The following is a 12,251-nucleotide window of genomic DNA, read 5'->3' as shown; positions in this document are numbered from 1 at the left end:
AGGAATGGGGTCATACTGTACACTCGCAGAGGAATGGGGTTATACTGTACACTCGCAGAGGAATGGGGTCATACTCTACACTCGCAGAGGAATGGGGTCATACTGTACACTCGCAGAGGAATGGGGTTATACTGCACACTCGCAGAGGAATGGGGTCATACTGTACACTTGCAGAGGAATGGGGTTATACTGTACACTCGCAGAGGAATGGGGTTATACTGTACACTCGCAGAGGAATGGGGTCATACTGTACACTCGCAGAGGAATGGGGTTATACTGTACACTCGCAGAGGAATGGGGTGATACTGTACACTTGCAGAGGAATGGGGTGATATTGTACACACTCAGAGGAATGGGGTGATACTGTACACTCGCAGAGGAATGGGGTTATACTGTACACTCGCAGAGGAATGGGGTCAAACTGTACACTCGCAGAGGAATGGGGTGATACTGTACACTCGCAGAGGAATGGGGTTATACTGTACACTCGCAGAGGAATGGGGTCATACTGTACACACGCAGAGGAATGGGGTTATACTGTACACTCGCAGAGGAATGGGGTCATACTGTACACTCGCAGAGGAATGGGGTCATACTGTACACACGCAGAGGAATGGGGTTATACTGTACACTCGCAGAGGAATGGGGTCATACTGTACACACGCAGAGGAATGGGGTTATACTGTACACTCGCAGAGGAATGGGGTCATACTGTACACTCGCAGAGGAATGGGGTCATACTGTACACTCGCAGAGGAATGGGGTCATACTGTACACTCGCAGAGGAATGGGGTCATACTGTACACTCGCAGAGGAATGGGGTTATACTGTACACTCGCAGAGGAATGGGGTCATACTGTACACTCGCAGAGGAATGGGGTCATACTGTACACTCGCAGAGGAATGGGGTTATACTGCACACTCGCAGAGGAATGGGGTCATACTGTACACTCGCAGAGGAATGGGGTCATACTGTACACTCGCAGAGGAATGGGGTGATACTGTACACTCGCAGAGGAATGGGGTTATACTGTACACTCGCAGAGGAATGGGGTCATACTGTACACTCGCAGAGGAATGGGGTTATACTGTACACTCGCAGAGGAATGGGGTCATACTGTACACTCGCAGAGGAATGGGGTGATACTGTACACAGGCAGAGGAATGGGGTTATACTGTAAACTTGCAGAGGAATGGGGTTATACTGTACACTCGCAGAGGAATGGGGTGATACTGTACACTTGCTGAGGAATGGGGTGATACTGTACACACGCAGAGAAATGGGGTCATACTGTACACTCGCAGAGGAATGGGGTGATACTGTACACTCGCAGAGGAATGGGGTTATACTGTACACTCGCAGAGGAATGGGGTCATACTGTACACACGCAGAGGAATGGGGTCATACTGTACACTTGCAGAGGAATGGGGTTATACTGCACACTCGCAGAGGAATGGGGTCATACTGTACACTCGCAGAGGAATGGGGTCATACTGTACACTCGCAGAGGAATGGGGTCATACTGTACACTCGCAGAGGAATGGGGTTATACTGCACACTCGCAGAGGAATGGGGTCATACTGTACACTCGCAGAGGAATGGGGTTATACTGTACACTCGCAGAGGAATGGGGTCATACTGTACACTTGCAGAGGAATGGGGTGATATTGTACACACTCAGAGGAATGGGGTGATACTGTACACTCGCAGAGGAATGGGGTTATACTGTACACTCGCAGAGGAATGGGGTCATACTGTACACTCGCAGAGGAATGGGGTTATACTGTACACTCGCAGAGGAATGGGGTTATACTGTACACTCGCAGAGGAATGGGGTCATACTGTACACTTGCAGAGGAATGGGGTGATATTGTACACACTCAGAGGAATGGGGTGATACTGTACACTCGCAGAGGAATGGGGTCATACTGTACACTCGCAGAGGAATGGGGTCATACTGTACACTCGCAGAGGAATGGGGTGATACTGTACACTCGCAGAGGAATGGGGTGATACTGTACACTCGCAGAGGAATGGGGTCATACTGTACACACGCAGAGGAATGGGGTTATACTGCACACTCGCAGAGGAATGGGGTGATACTGTACACTCGCAGAGGAATGGGGTCATACTGTACACACGCAGAGGAATGGGGTCATACTGTACACACGCAGAGGAATGGGGTTATACTGCACACTCGCAGAGGAATGGGGTGATACTGTACACACGCAGAGGAATGGGGTCATACTGTACACTCGCAGAGGAATGGGGTGATACTGTACACTCGCAGAGGAATGGGGTGATACTGTACACACGCAGAGGAATGGGGTCATACTGTACACTCGCAGAGGAATGGGGTGATACTGTACACTCGCAGAGGAATGGGGTCATACTGTACACTCGCAGAGGAATGGGGTTATACTGTACACTCGCAGAGGAATGGGGTTATACTGCACACTCGCAGAGGAATGGGGTGATACTGTACACTCGCAGAGGAATGGGGTCATACTGTACACTCGCAGAGGAATGGGGTAATACTGTACACTTGCAAAGGAATGGGGTCATACTGTACACACGCAGAGGAATGGGGTGATACTGTACACACTCAGAGGAATGGGGGGATACTGTACACTCGCAGAGGAATGGGGTCATACTGTACACTCGCAGAGGAATGGGGCCATACTGTACACTCGCTGAGGAATGGGGTCATACTGTACACTCGCAGAGGAATGGGGTGATACTGTACACACTCAGAGGAATGGGGTGATACTGTACACTCGCAGAGGAATGGGGTTATACTGTACACTCGCAGAGGAATGGGGTCATACTGTACACTCGCAGAGGAATGGGGTCATACTGTACACTCGCTGAGGAATGGGGTCATACTGTACACTCGCAGAGGAATGGGGTGATACTGTACACACGCAGAGGAATGGGGTCATACTGTACACTCGCAGAGGAATGGGGTGATACTGTACACTCGCAGAGGAATGGGGTGATACTGTACACTCGCAGAGGAATGGGGTCATACTGTACACACGCAGAGGAATGGGGTTATACTGCACACTCGCAGAGGAATGGGGTGATACTGTACACACGCAGAGGAATGGGGTCATACTGTACACTCGCAGAGGAATGGGGTGATACTGTACACTCGCAGAGGAATGGGGTGATACTGTACACTCGCAGAGGAATGGGGTCATACTGTACACTCGCAGAGGAATGGGGTTATACTGTACACTCGCAGAGGAATGGGGTTATACTGTACACTCGCAGAGGAATGGGGTCATACTGTACACTCGCAGAGGAATGGGGTGATACTGTACACTCGCAGAGGAATGGGGTTATACTGTACACTCGCAGAGGAATGGGGTCATACTGTACACTCGCAGAGGAATGGGGTCATACTGTACACTCGCAGAGGAATGGGGTTATACTGTACACTCGCAGAGGAATGGGGTCATACTGTACACTCGCAGAGGAATGGGGTCATACTGTACACTCGCAGAGGAATGGGGTGATACTGTACACTCGCAGAGGAATGGGGTGATACTGTACACTCGCAGAGGAATGGGGTCATACTGTACACTCGCAGAGGAATGGGGTGATACTGTACACTCGCAGAGGAATGGGGTTATACTGTACACTCGCAGAGGAATGGGGTCATACTGTACACTCGCAGAGGAATGGGGTCATACTGTACACTCGCAGAGGAATGGGGTTATACTGTACACTCGCAGAGGAATGGGGTCATACTGTACACTCGCAGAGGAATGGGGTGATACTGTACACTCGCAGAGGAATGGGGTGATACTGTACACTCGCAGAGGAATGGGGTCATACTGTACACACGCAGAGGAATGGGGTTATACTGCACACTCGCAGAGGAATGGGGTGATACTGTACACACGCAGAGGAATGGGGTCATACTGTACACTCGCAGAGGAATGGGGTGATACTGTACACTCGCAGAGGAATGGGGTGATACTGTACACTCGCAGAGGAATGGGGTCATACTGTACACTCGCAGAGGAATGGGGTTATACTGTACACTCGCAGAGGAATGGGGTTATACTGCACACTCGCAGAGGAATGGGGTTATACTGCACACTCGCAGAGGAATGGGGTGATACTGTACACTTGCAGAGGAATGGGGTGATACTGTACACTCGCAGAGGAATGGGGTTATACTGTACACTCGCAGAGGAATGGGGTCATACTGTACACTCGCAGAGGAATGGGGTGATACTGTACACTCGCAGAGGAATGGGGTTATACTGCACACTCGCAGAGGAATGGGGTCATACTGTACACTCGCAGAGGAATGGGGTTATACTGTACACTCGCAGAGGAATGGGGTCATACTGTACACTCGCAGAGGAATGGGGTGATACTGTACACTTGCAGAGGAATGGGGTGATATTGTACACACTCAGAGGAATGGGGTGATACTGTACACTCGCAGAGGAATGGGGTCATACTGTACACACGCAGAGGAATGGGGTTATACTGTACACTAGCAGAGGAATGTGGTCATTCTGTACACTTGCAGAGGAATGGGGTCATACTGTACACTCGCAGAGGAATGGGGTTATACTGTACACTCGCAGAGGAATGGGGTCATACTGTACACTCGCAGAGGAATGGGGTCATACTGTACACTCGCAGAGGAATGGGGTCATACTGTACACTCGCAGAGGAATGGGGTCATACTGTACACTTGCAAAGGAATGGGGTGATACTGTACACACTCAGAGGAATGGGGTGATACTGTACACACGCAGAGGAATGGGGTCATACTGTACACTCGCAGAGGAATGGGGTCATACTGTACACTCGCAGAGGAATGGGGTCATACTGTACACTCGCAGAGGAATGGGGTCATACTGTACACTCGCTGAGGAATGGGGTCATACTGTACACTCGCAGAGGAATGGGGTGATACTGTACACACGCAGAGGAATGGGGTCATACTGTACACTCGCAGAGGAATGGGGTGATACTGTACACTCGCAGAGGAATGGGGTGATACTGTACACTCGCAGAGGAATGGGGTCATACTGTACACACGCAGAGGAATGGGGTTATACTGCACACTCGCAGAGGAATGGGGTGATACTGTACACTCGCAGAGGAATGGGGTGATACTGTACACTCGCAGAGGAATGGGGTCATACTGTACACTCGCAGAGGAATGGGGTTATACTGTACACTCGCAGAGGAATGGGGTTATACTGTACACTCGCAGAGGAATGGGGTGATACTGTACACTTGCAGAAGAATGGGGTGATACTGTACACTTGCAGAGGAATGGGGTGATACTGTACACTTGCCGAGTTATATAAATAAACCAAAAGAAAATGTCATGTTTATCTAAAAAGAGAGGATACCGTTGGCTGAAAACCTCTGATTCGTTGACCTTCAAAACACGCTGGTTATTCATTAAAGGGGGGGGGGGTACAGACCCTCCGTGAGACCGCCTGTGTCATTCGTCCAGCACACGCACGTATATATATCAGGTTGTACATCGCAGCAACAAAACTATTTACGTTTAGATTGGCGCTACGAGGGTGATGTATTCTAGCAATTTTGGAGCAAAGGATGCAGATAGTATTACAAGGTCTCCTGTATGTACATTAGCTTGTGATTTGGGGGGGGGGTGGTGACAGCGGAGGAGGTAGGGGGGAACGATACACAGATTGGAATGGGATGCATCAAATGCTTTGTTCCTCACATTTTTTGGTGCTAGTAAAAAGGTTAAAAAACAAAGAAAAAACGCACAAGTCTGAGTAAACGTGACTTAAAATCTGCATCAAATGTGGGAACCTTATTCTTACATTGGATGCAAACGAAGGGGATGAGAGGGGAGTGAAGGGGCGGGGGTGGCCTGCCCCCTACCAAACAATGAGAGACTAAATACAAGATTTCTCTGCCAGCGACAGCAAAAAAAGCAGGCGGCTGGTACAGGCAGCAGGCAGCGCAGAAAGCTGCATTGCGGAAGTCCCTGCCGTGTCCCTGCAGTGCAGCTGGCATGCAGTATTTCCATGTGCAACTCTCCCTCCTCCTGTGCACATCGCTACGTGCGGGAGGCTCGAGCACATACAGTAATAACGTGGGTCCCCATCACTCACACAGCCATGGGAAGAAGCACACGGAGGCTTCGGATAGATTTCATGTCTGTGCACATGGACATCCCAGAGCAAACCCCTTCACTGCCAACGGGGCGAGGAACGCGATCATCCAAGACATTTAGGCAGCATTAGGGAAATGACAGATGTGCCTTTCCGGCTGCACTACCGTAACCCAAAGCGTCTCAATGCCCGGCTTTCGCAGTATGTGTAATGCTTTGCGGGTCTCCTGGACACAGAGGTATTAAATAAAAGGATTCACACTACATAATCACTCTTCCAGGTGCGGTCCCAGAAAAATAAATACAAAACTTATCAATGTAATTGGCTTCTTTAAAAAGATTCAGTCCCCCTTAAAGTGGCCTCGGATCGCCTTCCATTCCACTCCTCTCAAATTCCCTTATCGTCCGTCCTTTTTATCTGTTTGGATAACACAGGCATATTTTAATTCCAAATAAAGAACCGGGTGATGTTAAGATGCACAAACAGACAGAGCTTAAAGGCTGTAAATTAGTCCAAAAACATTTTGGTTTTAAAGTTAACGGAGACATCCATACAATATCCTACATGTGGCTTTTTAAATAAATCAGTTCTGTAGTATTAGATAATACTTACTGCAATTTTTTTTTTAATTAAATTCTTAATGTCATTTTTAATGAGTGTTAATATACTGAGCGTCCTTTGATTTCTATAGCAGGCTTTAGCCCACCTCCCAGCAGTGCAAGATTTTTGTAACACTTTCCTGTTTGTGATAATTTGTTGCCAATATTCCCAGCAGTTTGAGCTGCAACCTGTAACAATAGATAATGTTACCTTAGTAATATAAGAATACATTGCAGCTGCTGAGTTACATTGACTGAAGGATTGATTGAAACTGAAAGGCAGCCATTTAGTGAACCCTGGGATGCCGAATCTTTGTTGATCTATCACGGGAGAACTAAATCGATCGACAGCTTAGGTAATTAGTTTATAATAAAGGTAGTTAATTTATATATATATATATATATATATATATATATATATATATATATATATATATATATATATAAAAGTGCTGATTGGACCGTCTCCCTCGCTGCATCTTTGTCTCTGAGACACTTATGTGAATCTAAAAAAAATATATATACTTTATTTACACCATAACATTAGGATGAAAAATATATTTCAATTATGAACAATTCACTGATCCCAGTAAGACTTTTAAACAGTTGTTTCCAGGTATAAATTACTGTATCCTTGAAGCAGATATTTTTTTATTACCAGTATGAAAATGGTCACCAGAAGCAGGCGGCCCTGCTGACAAGCCAATAAACACAGTCCTGATCATCACAGTAATAAAAGGCAGCAACTGGTGGGAAACAAACGGCATTTCATAACCTCCTAGGGGTATTGTATTGTATGTCTTTATTTATATAGCGCCATTAATGTACATAGCTCTTCACAGTAGTAATACACGTGGTAATCAAATAAATAACACATAATATAAATAACAGATCATGGGAATAAGTGCTTCAGACATAAAAGTAACATTAAGGAAGAGGAGTCCCTGCTCCGAGGAGCTTACAGTCTAATTGGTATGTAGGGAGAACGTACAGAGACAGTAGGAGGGAGTTCTGGTAAGTGCGTCTGCAGGGGGCCAAGCTTTATGTATCGTGTTCAGAATATCCACAGTGCTATTCATATGCTTCTTTAGCAGTGCGGAAGCCAACTTGTAGAGGGTCTAGGAGAGAATAGGTGTTGAGAAAATGGAGCAAGCGAGAGAATACAAGACGTTCAAGGAGTTTAGATGCAAAAGGCAGGAGGGAGACAGATCGATAGTTAGAAAGACAGGTAGGGTCAAGCTTGCTGTTTTTGAGGAATGGTATAACTGTTGCATGTTTGAAGGAGGATGGAAAGGTTCCAGAGCAGAGGGAGGAGTTAAAAATGTGTGTGAGCGTAGGGATTATAGTAGGACCAAGAGGTTTTAGGAGATGGGAGGGAATGGGGTCAAGAGGGCAAGTGGTAGAGGGAGAAGAGGCGATCAACAGCGACACATCCTCCTCTGAGACAGTGGAAAAAGAGTCAAGGAAGGCAGGACGAGAGTTAGGAAGAGGTGTAGGATGGAAGGAAGAAACAGAGGGGATGTTCTGACATATGGATTCCTCCTTTTCCTTAAACTAGTCAGCAAAGTCCTGAGCGGAGATGGAGGAAGGAGAGGCAGCTGAGGGTGGAGTAGAGTATCAAAGACAGAGAACAGTCGGCGTGGGTTAGACTTGTGCATGTTGATTAGTGAAGAAAAGTAGGCTTGTTTAGCTTGCGAGAGGGCAGAGTTGAAACAGGATAGCATAAATTTGTAGTGAAGGAAGTCTGCGAGAGTATGAGATTTCCTCCAGAGGCGTTCAGAGGAACGAGTGGAGGAACGCAGCATGCGCATGTGGGAATTTAGCCAGGGTCTAGGGTTAGAAGGGCGAGGGTGGCAGAGAGAAAGCGAGGAGGACAAGGCAGAGTTGTAGTTCCTGACCAGGTTGTCAGGGTCTGTAGCAGAGCTGAGAGAGGAGAGGGAGGAGCGTAAAGTGGACTCAAAGTCAGGTAAGTGAATAGAGCGCAGGTTTCTGCAGAACTGGGGGGTAGATGGAGGTGGAGAAGCGAGATAGAGAGAATGAGATGAGGTGATGGTCAGAGAGAGGAAAAGGGGAAATGGAGAAATTGGAGAGAGAGAAGTTTTTAGTGAAAACCAGATCTAGGTAGTGGCCATCTTTGTGGGTGCTGGCTGCAGTCCACTGTTGAAGGCCAAAAGAAGAGGTTAGAGAGAGAAAGCGGGAAGCCCAAGGGAGAGAGGGGTCATCAATGTGACAATTGAAGTCCCCAAGGAGAAGAACAGGGGAGTCTGAGGAGAGAAAGAAGGAGAGCCAGGATTCAAAGTGAGGGAGAGAGGCAGAAGGGGGATGAGTAGAGATAGGTGGGCGATAGATGACCGCCACATGGACAGGGAGAGGCGAGAAGATCTGGACAGTGTGAGCCTCAAAGAAGGGAAAAGCAAGAGATGGAGGATTAGGAAGGGTTCGGTAACGGCAGAGAGAGGAGAGCAGGAGGCCCACTCCTCCACCCCTGCCATCAGGACACGGAGTGTGGGAGAAAGAAAGGCCACCATAAGAGGGGTCTTATTTCTGTAACAAAAAACAGAAATTTTGAATGATGAGGTGTGATCATTCCCAGCAGACAGAATGATCTGATACAAAGCGACATCTAAGAAGTGTGTGTGTTTAGAGCAAGTCCCCGAAGCGCCTGAACTCCCTGTACTCCGGATCTCATTATCACAGCTAGTTTTATTTTACCGAGGTATTTGTCCCTCATACTCCCCCCTCCCCAGCACAGATCTGCCCCGAAACCCTCTGCACAGAGGGGATCATATACTGAGAGGCGGTAGGGGGGGGGGGGGGGATAACCGTATTGTTCTATAGTTGGTGCTAAATGTATTTAAGTAACAGGCAAAGATGGATGGGGAGCCGTGTTGGTCCTTTCTTCCATGTAGTAAAATAACAAAGAAGGGAGAAGGAGTACGGGGTATGATAGCTTTTATTGGAACAACAAGTGGTTGATATGTTACAAGCTTTCAAAACTCTCAGGGTCCAAAGAACTACTTGTTGGCCTGAAGGACCTTGAGAGAATTTGTTGGTCCAAAGGCCCCTGAGAAGTTTGAAAGCTTGTAACATATCAACTAGTTGTTGGTCCAAAAAAAAAAGAACAAAAAGTCCAGAATTAAAAAAAGCACTTTGTATATAGACCAACCAGTTAGGGGGAAGTAGCACTCCCATACATGCCAATTCATGCTAGCATATTACAGAGCAGCCCGAGTATGTCAACTTACACTATGGCATGTAACAGAGGAAAAACATGGAGGCCGAAGAAATAAAACCTCAGACAATCAAGTCCCTGCTGTGAATCAGAGCTGAAGACAGACTATTCATTGTGAAGATGCGCCCAGTACTGAATCACTGTCACACTGTGGGAGACACTCAAGTTTAAATATAGACTAACAACTAGGGAGACAAACAGGCCTCCTTAGTTTGGGAATCCGGCCTTCCAACCAGGTATGAGAGAGTGTGATTATTTTTGGTGAGAAAAAAAGAAACAACAAGTAGACAAGGATAGGGGACCTCCTGTTTATCGACAAGATCCGAAACATTTGAAGAAATACAAATGATGTACAAAGCCCCAAATAGAGAAACAGATACCTTCAGGTGAGATATTTTGTTTCCTCCCATTTCAGAGCCAAACCAAGCTCCTCTAACACCGGTTTTGAGCACAAATGCAACACAAACCCATATACAAAAGATATGATATCATTACTGTATCAAACCTTCCTGTCACCAGCACAGGACAGCAAATGAATATATATTTTTATATATACAGTATATTACATGAGACAATGGGAGGAGGAGCTGGGGGAAGAATGGGAGAGATTTGGGGATCTCTAAAGAAGGTATCTGAGCACATAAAGGAAAGCAGCTATATGTTACTTTTTTCGTTGGTACCACAGTATACACTAGAAAGACTAAATACAATATATCAATGTCCTCCTCGCTGTGCGTTAGAATGTAAGGAAATAAAAAACCTATGGACTCAAATCTTTAGTATTTTAAGCAAAATGCTAAGACTGCACCTTACACTGGATCCCTGGGCAGCATTATTATACACACACCTATCCCAGGAATATCCAAATCCCAAGCTAAACTCATCACACACTTACTAGATGTAGAATAGCAGCCAGCTAGAAACAGTCACCCCAGAACTCCCCTCAATATTACATAGAATGTGGGAAATTCTGCAAATGACGGCATTTTAACATGATACAATGTATACAGTTACTGCAGCTTGGGGACCACGGGGTAACCTATACCCACAATCCCAAGCGATAATAGATGTTCTGACAATCTGCCAATCTATATGCAAGAAACTGTAACTGTGACACACCACTATGTACTAATAAATAAGATGGATGTAACGGTTCCCCGAATCCCTGCCACCCCTTCCCCAACACCCCCCCCCCCGGTTTTCCTTCCTGTACCCCCTCCCCTAAAATGTTTGTAATCAATAAAATATAAGTGGAGGAAAGAAAAAGGCGCCATGCCTACTCCCTCTCCTTCCTTTGTTACTTTACTACAAGTAACACGAGCGTCTCCATACTCGGGAGCGTCAGCATTTGAAACCTCACAAATTTAGTCTAATAACGAATTATAAAAAAAATAATCATATAGGAGACATTCCAGATGAAGAACGTCACTGCTAAGCAATGCGTGGCAGGCACCTTTGGCAGGAAACCGTCAAACTGTTGGATTGCGTTTCCATTTAGGAACATTTCTTCACAAGTTACATTAGACAGCATTTGATCATTGACACGCGGGAGAAACATTTGTCACCTGTAGGTGAGGAAAAAGGATGGAAATAGGACATTTCAGAAAACTAGGGGTTTTTTTTGGAAGTAAGCTTTCTATAATTCATTTAAAAAAAAATCTCTCACAAACCTTTCTCCTCCATAAGTATACATTCACACAAAGCACCAGCTGAAGGAGTCTCCCTATATGGGTCTGGCCCTTTAATGCAGCCAGCTAAAATCTCCCTCAGCACAGCAGCAGCAACTACCACCACTGAATATACAATATATTTCTCTTTCATTAGCAGCGAAATAAAAGGGCTCATTTACTATGCCTCTGCGCTGGAGCCTGTGTGCGTGACGCTGCATGCGCTCTCTCGGACAGCTTCCTTGGCTATGCGCTGAACTCCTGTCAACGTGTTTTAATTGTAAGTGATTCATTGCAATTTTGTTTCTCTTTAATAGAGCGTTATACTGACCCATGGCGGCCTCTGTGTATTTGGATCTTCGTTGGGAGTTGGGAGTGGAAGTTTTTAGACAGAAGGTACATAGGGAGAAGGTCGCTGCACGCGGTTTGTAAGAAGCACGAGCGCAGATATCATTTGCGTTCAGAAGGATAGTATTGCCCTATGGATTCTTTAGCAGTAAGGACACAGCCTTTGGACCCTGTTTGAATACCATTTCCGTGTGGTCTTTGGAAAGTCACTTTGGCCCAAACGTACTAAGCGGTGCTATGCCGCACGTCTACCAGTGCCGACACATTCAAGTG

The 12,251-nt window shown here is 46.5% G+C and overlaps 1 protein-coding gene across 1 annotated transcript in view; it reads right to left on the bottom strand.

Annotated features, from left to right (window-relative positions):
- EXOC4 (exocyst complex component 4) overlaps nt 1-12,251 on the bottom strand; it is a 409,051-nt gene that overhangs the window by 106,144 nt on the left and 290,656 nt on the right. The window lies entirely within an intron of this gene.

The sequence above is a fragment of the Ascaphus truei genome, chromosome 5 (assembly GCF_040206685.1).
Source record: "Ascaphus truei isolate aAscTru1 chromosome 5, aAscTru1.hap1, whole genome shotgun sequence".
NCBI classification, from domain to species: domain Eukaryota; kingdom Metazoa; phylum Chordata; class Amphibia; order Anura; family Ascaphidae; genus Ascaphus; species Ascaphus truei.
The sequence above is the reverse complement of the archived record's forward strand: the minus strand, read 5'-3'. Positions and strand labels throughout refer to the sequence as shown.